The 14158-nt window shown below is 38.8% G+C and overlaps 1 long non-coding RNA gene and 1 pseudogene across 1 annotated transcript; both read left to right on the top strand.

The window, feature by feature from the left end:
- Positions 1 to 204: 204 nt before the first annotated feature.
- On the top strand, positions 205 to 4310 carry LOC131244059 (probable indole-3-pyruvate monooxygenase YUCCA10; annotated as a pseudogene).
- Positions 4311 to 9745: 5435 nt separating this feature from the next.
- Positions 9746 to 10632, top strand: LOC131242626 (uncharacterized). Its single transcript, XR_009169668.1, has 2 exons — positions 9746 to 9882; positions 10039 to 10632. It is a non-coding gene; the product is annotated as an uncharacterized LOC131242626 (long non-coding RNA).
- The last annotated feature ends 3526 nt before the right edge of the window (positions 10633 to 14158 follow it).

Here is a 14158-nt window from a genome sequence, read left to right as displayed (position 1 = left end):
GTCCAATATTGTATCATATCAAGTGTTATACTTACTAAAATATCAAATAACTCCCCTTTTACAACCGCTCTTCCACCCTTTCCTATTCTGCCAGCTGCTTCCTCTCTCATTAAGTCACAAAAATGAATATCTTAGAGCTTTTGATACATTCAATACTCAATTTGTATCTTGTTAAATGGATATTTTAAGCGCTTATCATGAGAAATGTCTAGAATTATCGTGAGATGTTCCAAAACCAGGCGGTCTATCAATACCGAGGGCATTCGGATCATACCTGGGGCGTCTATACAACATGTGGCATATTCGGTACCAATCAGATGAGCGTGGCACGAAATCATTCGAAGGAACGTGACAACTTTTAGTGGATGATTAGCTGAATTTCATTTAAAAGGAGATCATTCAAGGAGGAAAGCAATCTTCATTACTAGTATCAGCTCCCCTCTTAAGAGTATTAGACAAGCACGATAAACTTATCCGACCAGGATGATGGCTCAATTAGGCAGAAGTCACAAATTTGAGGTTGCAAATTCAAGACTCTGGCTCACCCAACTCCTAAAAATGCTAGAAGTTGCATATTAAGTGAGTATGGATTCGGTAGATCTCAATGAAGCAATTGTTAGTCTTTAGTGGGTTATTTTATTTCTATAATTAACATCTGTAAGATCCTCTTAATGTCATTGACTCATTGGTTGTGCTGTGTGCATCCATAGAAACTCCAGCAGACCCCCTCCATCAGAGTTCTATGCAATCAGGGCCATTTCCCCTTCCAATGGCCGGGAAAACTTGGCAGTGGGATTCCATCTTTGTCTGAGAGGTACTCATAACACCATGCATACATCACAATGTGCATATGAATAATTAATGTTATACATACAAGCAGCATGTGTCTGATAATCTGAACTGTCCATCTACTGAGGACAACCATGAATGGGTCAAAGCTTATGGGATAGGATAATCCTACCAATTTGGATTTTCAAAATGGTGTAGTACATGTGGCATGTATGTGTGTACAATATTTCTGCATGGTTAGGATTGCCAAATCCCCCCCTTTTTTTTAGTCTATGGTTCAGATATTTGTTGATTGGTTCATCATATTCATATGTCGACTAATGGTGATAAGGATGTTGGTCTTAGTAGGCCACACATGACGATCACTTGAGAGGAAATTCAACACCAAACAATACCATTGGCTATCCATTCAAATTGACAGAGTCCTGCTGTATGTTTATGGGGCTATGACCCACCTCTAGTGGGGCCGTTTTATTATGTATATGCCATCATGTGACTCTACTACATCTTGGTGAAAGGGTGTGATGCACCAAAAATTGATAGAGCAATTCACTGTTAACCATTTTTGTTTTATCCCGTTGGTTTGAAGGCCACGTGATTTGTACATGTCACACATATGTGCTAGCCGCTTGTAGGATGATCTCTGACATTGATTAGTGGGCCAGCAGTTTGATTATTAGATTCAAGGTATATATATATATATATATATATATATATATATAAATTGCTAGAAATCATGTGGGCCAGAATGCATGCATAAAAGAGTGGAAAAAATTAATGTTTAGACATTCATTTGAAAATCAATGTCTAAAATGTTTCTACATTCCTGCCAAAAAAATTTTAATGTTGAAAGATAATATGTCAAACTCAAGGTATTCGATAATGGTTACATTAGGAAGAATGGCCACCTGTCATGATACAGGCCAAAACAGGCATTATGGCCATCTTCTAAAAATTGTATTGGCCATTTTTTCAGTGACAACCATTGCAGCCCTGTAATGCATAACGAAACCTACTATTACAACAGTCGTAACATGACCATTTTAAAATAACTTGGCGAAACTCTCATAACATCATTCATTGACATTTTATTCATTAAAAAATAAATAATAACACTTCTTTCTTCTTCCTTTAAAATTTTTTTTTTTTCAATACAGGGTTATTGCGGAATGTCAAATATTTGGAATGGGTGGTATTGGAAAAAGTTAAGTACATCCTTAATATATTTTATAGTTATGATAGATGATTGGTTAATTATTTTAGAGCTATGATAGATTATTCGGTCTTAAAAGTTTATAATTTTTTTAAAATAAAAATTAATGGGATAAGTATAATTATCTACTCCCTACAATCGCGAGTTCAATTCCCTTCCCCATGCTTCACCCGATGCACGTGATTTGCTGGTAATTGCGTGGAGATTAGTCTCGCCTTAAACCCATTTGAATCTTAAATAAACTTAAGACATATTAAATGTGCTTTTCCATTGGCACCAAGGTAACACCATTTTCTCCGGAAGAAAAGTCAGGTAGTGACTACAGTAGAAAGGCTGTTTTGGTTGTTGGGTGTGGGAATTCAGGCATGGAGATCGCCTTTGATCTCTCCAACTTTGGAGCAAAGACCTCTATAGTTGTCAGGAATCCAGTAAACCTTTATCATTGACCTAGTTTTGTGTTGGTTCTAACTTGGTTTGATGTTCTTTCCCTTTTTATCTATGGTACACATACAGACGCATGTTTTGGTTGTAACATTTGAATTTAGCAATTATCTATCTATTTATGTATTTATCTTTTGCTTGTCCGTAACCAAATGTTGTTTGATAATGCATGCAATGGATTGGTCCCCTTCCACCAAGCCACCTTGGAATTTGGAGGTTGATGAAAGATCTCTTTGTGAAATAGTATTACAACAATTCAAACTTTTTGCAATGATTTTTTTAGCAACGAGTCTAATTTCATCGTAAAAAATTAAATTTTTACGATGACATTTTAAATCGTTGCAAAAAATCAACTATTTACGAGGACATTTTAAATCGCCAATAGTTCACACGCATGTCACCTTTAAATTTGGAGTTTGATGACAGATCTCTTTGTGAAATAGTGGTTCACACGCACACATGCACATGTAAAGTAGTGGTTCACATGCTTGTGGACACGTTCCAACATTTAGGTGGGCCCGACTGCTTGAATTTATGGGTTTCGAGTGCAGTTGTATTTTTTTTTTTTCCCTCCATGGTTTCTCCCACTTCTGGATGGGATCAACCTGATTTTTTGAGTTCCCCCAACATCTTTAGGGTCTAGATATGATGGACGGGATGGATGGCATACAAACAGCATGTGGGCCCCCAAAAGGCCATTAATACAGTCATTGGGGTAATGTTACCACCATAAAATAACCCTGCACGCACGCACTAAATGGAACTATGAAACTCAGATTATTACGGGAGGACTGTAATTTGGATTGGTGCTGAGAACTACATGTGCAGGTTCATATGCTCACGTGGGACATGGTACACCTAGGCATGGTGCTCTTGAAATATCTACCATGTTTTTTAGTGGATGCTTTTACTCTCACGCTTAGCAAATTGAAGTTTGGGGACATCTCTAAGCATGGGATCCGAAGACCTGCAAAAGGGCCCTTCCATCTTAAAGTAACTACTGGTCGTTCTGCAGTTATAAATGTGGGGACCCTACGGAAGATCAAGACTGGAGAAATTCAGGTACTTGAAATATGTATTGTAGATCATTAGTATGTGATCATGGACCCATATCCTAGACTAATCATCACTTCCATGTCTCATGATCAACAGGTCCTGCCAGCATTAGCAAGCATCAGAGGCAGTGATGCGTATTTTGCAAAAATGGCACGTCGTACCTGTTCGATGCTATAGTTTTTGCCACCGACTACCGAAGCACAGCTAAATGTTGGCTCAAGGTAGACCTTTATCTATGCAAAAATCAAGGTGGTCCATTCATCAAGTGGGCCATACCAAAAAAAGGAAAAAGAAAAAGAAAAAAAAAAACCCAAAACGTACAAATGGGCATTGTATGGCCTACCTAATGATTGGATCGACCTAATTCTTGGGGCAGCCCATCATCATGGGGCTCCTCTAATGCGCTGGTTGGATGGCATACACGCAGCATGTTGTACCCCACACATCTAGACATAGTTACCTATGTTGGGGAGTGTCCCCGATCACACAGTTCCCTATTGTGTGGTGCACATGATGGATAGATGGGATGCATGTGGGCCCCAAACAGCTATGGGGTCATTCCGTTCGTATATATGCCATTGGATTGCTCATTTGCAAATAGCGATGTGTATTCCGTTGTGCAGGGTGGTGATTACCTCCGGGACAAGGAATGCCAAGTTTTCCCAATTGGGAAGGGGAAAAGGGGCCTTTACTGTGTTGGACTGTCAAGGAGAGGATTGGCCGGTGTTTCTATGGATGCACAGAACATAGCCAATGACATCAAGAGGGACTTGGATGAGTATGAAAATTAAATATTAGCTACTTAATTTGTAAATAAAGCTACTTAATTTGTAAATAACATACAATACCTATGTGTAACAACATCATTCAGCAAGCTAGATGTGGATGGTTTGTATATGTGAAGACCATCTCTTGTTCAGAGACAAGCTCTCTCTCTCTCTCTCTCTCTCTCTCTCTCTCTCTCTCTCTCTCTCTCTCTCTATATATATATATATATATAAAGCCTAGTTTCTTTGAAGTGTATTTTTCTTGAATATTCTTTAGTAAACGAGTTCTTGTACACTAAAGAATAGGAAAAAAGTAAGTCTAATATTTTTTTCATTCTGTTTTAATAAAAATAAAAGCTCCAAGCCGATTACTTAAACGCAAACATATGGTAATGTTTCTTGGAATAAAGAGCAATATTTAGTAGAAATTGTGGCAATCAAGATCATTGGATGATAAGGGTCACAGTGGATGGCCCATGCTCCAGAATCTGTAGCAGAATCATTTTATATGATGAGAAAATTGTGAATTTGCGACGGACTTAGTCCGTCGCTGTTTGCTGAGCCGCGAAATTGGATTTAATAGTCCGTCGTGAATTTGCGACGGTTTCAATCCGTCGCTAATAAAGGACGGAAGTTATCCATTGCCCAAACAAAATCCATTGCGGTTCTAGGGAAATACAATACTAGATTCATCTGTCAAGATTTGTTCAGAAATTAGCGACAGATTGGTCCGTCACTCACGTTTCTAAAAACAACACAAGGTTTGTTGATTACTTGAATAAAAAGTGATTTTTATTAGACATGCTGTAGGGGCAATAGTTTGTTGATTACTTGAATAAAAAGTTATTATTATTAGACATGCTGAAGGGGTATTAGTTACTTGAATACCAACATATGGTAACTTTTCTTGAAATAAAAAGCTATTTTATTAGAATTTTTGGCTATCAGGATCATTGGAAGAAGAGAGTCAGTGGATGGTCCATGCTCCATAATCTCTCAAGAAATCTGCATAAAAACAAATTCAGGAATTTGCGACGGTTCATGGGCGTCGCAAAACGAAATTAACGACGGACGTAGACCGTCTCTGTTTTCTTGTCACAAATTAAACGACGGATGGGATCCGTTGCGAATTTGCGTCGGTTTTAGGCCGTTGCAAATAAACAACGGATCCTATCCGTCGCAAAAACTAAAATCCGTCGCTGGACTGTCGAAATTCCCAGTTGGATTATTCTACCAATACTAGCAGATTTTTTAGTTCAGAAATTAGCGACAGATTTGGCCCGTCGCTAAAATTTCTAAAGGAAAAAAGCCTTGGATTGTCTTTTGAATATGTTGGGCCTGATGGCCATCCAAAGAAAATTCATAGGATTGTTTAATGAGAACCCCATTCGCGAAAGATTGGCCTAAATAAGAAGTTGGACTAAATATAGTTTTGGGTGTGTTTGGATGCTTAATTGGCTTGAATAGCATACTGAACTAAATATATAGTAAATAACCTAAATTGAAGTGTGACAACATTGACATCTTAACATGAAGATGTTCTTCCAATAAGAACCTCCACAAGAAGCAACAATTGTTTTACATTAAAAAGCGGCTCCAAGATGTACTCATTGTGTAAGTTCATTTTTCAAGGATATGTATGATACATGCATTCTTGAACTGTGCAGAAGAATCTCTCATCTTCAACTCAAGACTGAAGAATGTTAGCTCCTTAAAATCCATTAAAACCAAGATATATGATCCTGAATTCAAAAAAAGAACCTACAGACCAAAATTTCAAACTCTATTCTATATCAATCTATTAGAATGAAGCAAAAAATTTATATTCACAACTACATGAAAATTGCCACTTATTGGGAAATCAAAACTGTGTCAAAATAAGTGTTAAGAACAATATCCTACTTGTAAACCATTTATACCTAAAGTATTTTACATGCGTCCAAATGACCAATAAAGGTTTTGATTATCCCATTAAATAGATATTTAAGCATATATATTCACAGTGATAGAAGGACAACAGCCTCAGTTATTGAACCATGGGCCACACAAATTAGAATAATAATAATAATAATAAAAACTACCCTGGGAGACCCAACAGGAAGACTTCCATGAATATCATCAGATTCATCTTCAGCCTATTCATCCTGCTTGAAAATGAGCAATATAGATAAGTGGATAGATAGGCATCAGTAAAATAGAAGCTATGCAAATGAGCATCCCTACGCCACCCGGACCACTGGTTGGCCCACAATATATGAGCAATGGCCAAAGATCAGACATAGATTGGGTGAATCGAAGGAATTCGTGTTTGTGGGGCCCATGTTGTATTTGTTTTTTTTTTAATCTGTTGCACCTTTTAGCCGGCTAATCCAAAAAAAAAAAAAAGGAAAATCATAAATCAGAAGATTTGGGCAATGCATTATGAACTCATTTTCAAAGAAGCAGACAATGAACCTGTGAGAGATGTTAGAAATTCGTTATAAATTCATTTTCAAGGTTGTCGGCTCCTAAATCAGAAGATGCAATGCACAGTGAAAAATAGAAGATTATAACTGCCACAAAACACGGAGAAGGAACAACTTTTATGCAAGCTAAAGTTCAAACATTTGAACAACAAAAGTGCATGCGCTCATGTGCATGTGGAAACAGAACTAAAATGCATGCGCTCATGTGCACCTGGAAACACAAAAGACAAGGCGAACGTTGTTCGCAGAGATGGCAAGTCTCTGTAGTTTGTAGACTATGAGAACAATATATTTTCAAGGAAAATATAAGATCCTCTATGCGTGCACATACACAGTATAATCAGGTTTTTATTTTATATCTAGGTCATTGATCTCATTGCGGAGCTCAGGGTGGTCTGGGACAGTATGACTTTCTGTCGGAGTTTGGGCCTGTCCAAAGTGGAGGTTGAATCCGACTCCAAGATTGTGGTGGATATTCTGAATGGCAAGTCCCAACCAAATTGGCGTTGGAGGTATTGGGTTTCCAGGATCGAGAAGATTAAGGTGCATGCCAGTTTAGATTTTGTCATGTGCCGAGAGAAGGAAATGCCTCGGCTGATGGTCTAGCCCACCTGGAGAGTGATCGACAAGCCCCTTCTTTTTCCGGCAGACCACAAACCTCCATCCGCAGATTCGTGGTCAGATTGTGCTTGATAGAGTCGGTCTGAGTTCCATTAGGAAGTCCCCTCTTCGATGTGGAGTCTAGCTGTCTAGTCTGTCCTCTGTCAATTCAGGTTTCTTACGATAGGTATCCTCCTGGTCCTTTTTTCTGGAAGGTTGCCCGAAAGTGTTCAGGATGATGTATAGTCAATATTTTATATATAATATCAGAGTTTGAAAAAAAAAAGGCCATTGATCTCATGTGCCCCATTGTGGATGGACCACTTGCTAAGAATCTCCCAAACTGGAAGATCCTAGCTATCTATCTTGGACCAATTTTCAGCTAAATGTGGACTATCACTGTAATTGTCTTCTTAATTATCTATTTACATGCCACTTCACAGTCCTCTGAAGGAGATTTATCCTCTGAAGGAGATATTTATGCAACGGTCCATCAACAAAAGGCTCAACAGACCAATGGTCCAGATCACTGAACCATGGACCCTACTACACAAAATGAAAACCCCATCTTCATTCAACACACAGGGACTCGTGTACACTCATGGGCACATGTGCCAACATGGTGTATGTGTTAGAGACAAGCCCCTCATCAGGGGGGTCCTATCTGTACTTGACCCGGCTCAAAAATTGGCCTCTCCAATTATCTGTAATGTACATGGAAACCCCATTTTCTCAAACTATTTATTACTTTTGTATATGTGTGGTCCACCCAATGAGCGGACTGATCTGTTTTGTTCTGCACCAAGGTGCCTTATGTTGGGCCAGCCGCAACGTGAGTGGCTTAGACATGCCACACAAGTACTACATTGGACCCACAAGCAATCCTGCAATTGAGTCCTCAACCCGCCACATGCCATTCTAAGTAACGATAGGCCCTTGCAAGGAATCACTGTGGCTGCTTTGGCTGTCGCACATGAGTGCATGGATGGATGGACTGTTGCTCGATTGAACCTTTCAGTTGACAAGCCTCACAATTAACTAGGCATTTGACCATTTCTTTGTCAGATGTAGACCATTGATGTTTTCTCAAAAACATCAATCAGCAAGACACCACATCGAAGGCTCAACATCTTTCAATTTGGAAGATTTTCAGGAATCCTCTTTCAATCTAGAAAATTTCCAGGAATCACGTGTCCATTAATTTGGGTTGCAATCATAGTTTAATATCTCAAAAAACTGGACTCAACTGGATATCCAGCTGAGTCATGTTGACTCAAAGACTCAGCTCATATTTGATAGGAAATAGGAAAACTAGAAATTTAATTACACTAATAATAGATGCTAAAGTAGTATGAATATATAAAATTGAAATTTAACACAAATCACTTCTTGGTCAGTTGGTAAATGTTGTTGATTGGCTTGGTTTAGCTTGTGAATTCAAATCACTCCACTTGCTTTTTTTATTTTTATTTTTTATTTTTTATTTTTTAACTAAGTATCTGTTGTCTTGACTCAATTGAGTGACTCTCCTCACTTTTTAAAATTAATTTCATCTTAGTTTTTTTTAATTTTACCATATCCATGGTTATGATTAATTAGAATTCAAGTTAACAAACACATTGGGTCTCCAAGCCAGGCTGGAAATGGAACTATTGGCTCAACAGAATCTTCGGTCTCAAAACAATGGGGCAGGCTAGTTTTGTGCATATTTATAGGGAAGGCAACTCTCCCACTGATGCTATGGCTCGCTTGGGAAGCAACACCTAATCCTCCTCTTCCTATGACAGATTTGCAGAGCTTCCCCCTCAGGTCAGAGGCTTCTTTTCCTAGATAGAGTTGGGCTGGGTGTGATCAGGGAAGCATAAGGCTAATTTCTTTGTGCAGTTTTTTCTTTTTGCGTCTTTTGCCATGATAGGCTCCCCCGTTTTCTTTTCTCTTTTTTTTTTTTTTTGGCCCTGGGGCAGCCCGAATATGTAAATTTTGGTCCATGATATATGGAAATGAATCCTTAAAAAAAATAAAATTAAATTAACAAACACATTATAGAAAAGATACTCAAAACACATCATTTAATTTAATGCAAAATGCGATCCTTTAAGTTATAAAATTGTGAAAAATGGATTTCCTAATACTTTATATGCACTTAATAATTTATGTATCTTGTTACATCGATATTTTGAGTGCGTATCACCAGAAATGACCAAAATTATCACGAGAAGTTCTCAAAACTGCGGTCTATCAATACCGAGGGCGTTCGAAATATTCCGGGGCACATATATTACATGCGGAGCATTTGGTACCAAACATACGAACGTGTCGCTTAAATAGTTCTAAGGAATTTGACAAATGTTAGCAGATGATTAATAAATTTCCATTTAAAAGGGGGTCATTCAATTGAAGGAAGCAGTCTGCATTGCTAACATCGGTGGCCCTCGCCAAGTCTTAGACAAGCATGGTCAGTTTTCCGATCGAGCCGATAGCTCAATTCAGCAATCTTTGGACTTACAACCTTGAGGCTGCAGGTTCAAAACCTCGACCCACCTGCCAAAAGGTACTCCTAAAAATTCTGGAGTTGCATATTGAGTATGGATTTACTAAACTCAATCAAGTCTTTTCTTTTTTTCTTTTTATTTATTTATTTATTTTTTAAAAAAAATCATTTGCAATATTCATCCTAAATAAATTATGTTCCATGTATTAATTGCAGGGGATGGAATATCTCATGTCATGGTGTTATTATCGACTGTCAATGGGCTGCGCGGGCTGTTGAAGCCAAGTCCTCAATGTAAAACCACGGTCAGAGCCACGATGGGCCTAGATGATGGCCAAAATAAACAACTTGGGTCTTGGCAAGATGGTTGTGCATAAACCAAGCCACCCATGGAATTCCTAACCAGGTTGGACCATGTGGGATTTTAGATACTGTCTAAGCCAGAACCAATTAGCAATTGGGCATGAATTTTAGGCCTCAGCCCCGGCCATTGACAGACCTAGTTGTGTGTGGGCTACTTCCTTTGTTATTGTTTACCACTAAAATGGGCCTTTTATTTGTAGCTTTTCTTTAATAGATAGATGTTTATCAAAGCGGATGTGTATAATGTCCTTGGCCATTGAGTGTTTATACAAGTGGGCACCCACGATGATCCTGATCATTGATGCCAACCACACAGTGATTGCATATTTAATATGCAATATTGCCACGCTTTCTTCCATTGGAGAGAGATTGTGGGAGTGGGCCATCCAAAGCGAGTCTCTCATCCACCAATGGCTTAGATTACCAATTTCTTAAAATAAAATAAAATACACATTTTATTCCAAGAAAGGTATATTTCCAAAAATGACCCATTTAAGGTACAATCGTATTATTTCTCAAAATTGCGACATATACCATCTACAACTTCATATATGGTATTACATATATGTATGGTATGTTAGTTATATATTGTTGGATTGCTAATATCTAATTACTATTCCTAAGTCCCTCTTAATGTCATTGACTCATTGATTATGTTGTGTCCATCCATAGAAACCTCAGTCTTTCCTGCGCTTCTCCTTATCAATGGTTGGGATGACTTGGCAGTGGCATTCCATCTCTGTCGCGAGGTACTCACCCTGCATGCATCACTACAAGCACATGTACAATTGATGACATACACATATATACATAGAATTTTCGTCCTGCTGCCACTTTTTCAGTCATATGTGCAGCATGTGTATGATCATCTGAACCGTTCGTCCACTGGGGAAAAACATGAATGGATTGCAGATCCAAAGTTATGCAATCGGGCAATCCTAGCCATTTGAATTTTGAACATGGTGTACAACCGTGGCATGTATTTGTACAGAATTTTTCATGGTTAGGATTGTCAGATCATTCTGTTTTTTTATTTTTTATTTTTCTTTTCTTCTTTCTTTCTGTGGTTCATCATACGCATATGGCGCTGTATGGTGATAAAAATTGTCACCTGTGTGGGAAGAAAATTCAGTCCAATAATTTCATGCCCCCCTTTCTATGATGATCTGAATCATTGATTCATTCAGCAGAAACCGACCAGGCCTCATGAACGGTTGGGATCTTGAATAAACGTGTCCAATGTCCTTTTCCACGAGGCATCCACGTGTTGCTGTTTTCCCCCTATAAAAGAAAAGATTCTCAAAAGTTTACAGCAGAAACGCCAACGGGTGGCTGATGAGTCGATGAAGACGCCAAATACAAGGATAAGAGAAGTTAATGTACAGATAGATACTGACCTTCCATGCACGCATTGAAGTGGCGAGAGCGGATTGCTTGCGGCAGGGTTGTCATTTTGCACGATGTCTCCCAAACTGTGGGTCCCAACGTAATATATGTGCTTTATACATGCCATCCATCCGTTTTTCCAGCTCATTTTAGGACAAGAGCCCAAAAATGATACAGACCCAAAGCTCAACTAGAGCACACCGCATAAAACAGTGGGTATTGAACACGCGCCCTTGAAAACTTCTAAGGGCCATCGCGATGTTTTATTTGCCATTCAACATGTTCACGATAAGGTCATACAGACCTGGATGAAGGAAACACAAAGATAATCTTGTGTAAAACTTCCGTGGTCCCCAAGAAATTTTTAACATGGGCTTTCAATCTCCATTGTTTTCTGTGATGTGGTCTACTTGAGCTTTGGATCTGTATCATTTTTTGGGTCATACCATAAAATGAGCTGGAAAAGCAGATGGACAGCGTGGATAAAACACATACATCACAGTGGGCCCCACAGTACTTGGGCCACGTAGTGCTACAGGCAAAACCCCACAGCCTGTTCGATTGAATTGGCCGAGTCACACCGTTTTAGCAGCGCGTGCAATCTCAAATGCGTGAAGTTGTCCGAATAGGGCTAGATTCGTGTGATAGTTCACCATCATTACGGAAACTGTAGCTACTCATCCTCCTCACACGTGGTACCCTGTAAGGCTATCCAGACCGTCCAATTTGTGGGCACACTGTGGTTGGAGTATATATCTGTAGAACAACACTGATTGAAATTTAAAATAGTGCGTCTCCAAATTCAAAGAGTAAAGTCAATCGTTACTATCTTTTTCTTGGAGTAATTTTTTGGTTGTGCTCTATCAACAATCAGTCAGGTAATCTGGATGGTCTAGATTGCTGCCCAACCATTCCATATGTATGGTTGAAGAGTCACTGCTCATGTTTAAACATGATGGTAAACTATCATCGGAGCCTATCTTTTGATATGATCAAACCGTTCTTTATGGGTCCATTGATATTACGAGAGTTGTGGTAGAATGAGGGACCGTATGGTGCATACCAATTGCTACTCGTAGATGCAGGGGAAGAAATGGGCCATCTTTGGACAACATGCCATGGATACCCCACATTTACCCTCTGAACATATTACTCAAATGAGAAAATATAAGGGCATTTTAGTAATTTTATCATTCAAGAAAATGTACCCCCGCCCTGCTCTTTGGGGCCCAAAGTGATGTAAGTATTTTATCCACGCCGTTCATCGCTTTTCTCATATCATTTTAAGACATGAGACAAAAACTGAAACAAATCCACAGATCCAGTGGACCACATCAAAGGAAGCTGCAGTGATAATGACTCTCACCGTTGAAACCTTTCTAAAGGCCACCATGATGTGTTTTTACCATCCAACCTATTAATAATTTCATGAAGACGTGGATTAAGTGAAAATACAAATGTCAGCTTGATCCGAAACTTCTCCAGCTCCCAAGAAGTTTTTAATGGTGGAAATTAAATCCCTACTTTGTGGTCCACTTAAGTCCTTGACTTGTCTCATTTTTTATATCATACATTAAAATGATCAAAGAAAAATTATGAACGGCGTGGATAAGATACTTACATTACTTTTGGCCCCACAGAGCCCTGCCCGGATGGATTACCGTTCGGGCGGGGGTAGGACGCAATCTGCTGCCGAAAAAAATAACCAGCGATATCTTTGAAAGGGAAGCGGATTGCGTACTGAGTAAGTAAACTCTGTGGGGTCTAACGTGATTCATGTATTTTATCTACTCTATCCATCTATTTAAATGGATAATTTTAGAGCCTGAGACTAAAAGCGAAGCATATCCAAAACTCAAGTAGACCACACCATAGAAAACAGTGTGAATTGAACATTTACTGTTGAAAATTTCTTGGGGGTCACAGAAGTTTTGGATCAATCTTATATTTGTGTTTTCCCTTCATCCATGTCTTTGTGAACTTATGAACAGGTTGGATGAGAAATAAAAATCACTGTGGGCCTTAGAAAGGTTTCAACGGTGGAAGTCATTATTCCAACTGTTTCCAATGGTATGGTTTACATAATCTTTGTGTATATCTAAATTTTGGTCTTAACCCCTAAAATAATATGAAAAAACGTATGGTCATCATCGATAGACCAGATACATTCACGGTGGCCTAACAGAGTTTACTCAGTAGACAAGAGCGCACTGAGTAACTCAGTACGCAATCCGATTTCCTTGGAAAGGCATTTCGTGAGATGCTGAGATCTTTAAGGAAACGGAACAGAAGATCTTGCTTCATTAATAGGCCCACGGTATTGAGTCCTCTACGGTAATAGTTCATCACGATTTTTTCAGTTTTAGCGTATCATGCATACTTACGTGGGATACATGCATGATAATCTAGACAGCTCAAATCTTAGTTCCCATTGTTTGTGGGCCATAGTCCGAAAATCATAAGGATCAAGTGATCCTAGCCATCCAAACAATGACCCTCGAATGGACAGGTATGGATGAAATGGCCAGTGGGACCAAATTGGCTAGCAAAATCAATGTTAAGGATTGTTCAAACAATACTCAGGCTG

The sequence above is a fragment of the Magnolia sinica genome, chromosome 4 (assembly GCF_029962835.1).
Source record: "Magnolia sinica isolate HGM2019 chromosome 4, MsV1, whole genome shotgun sequence".
Classification (NCBI taxonomy): domain Eukaryota; kingdom Viridiplantae; phylum Streptophyta; class Magnoliopsida; order Magnoliales; family Magnoliaceae; genus Magnolia; species Magnolia sinica.
This window is presented reverse-complemented; position numbering and strand designations above follow the sequence as displayed.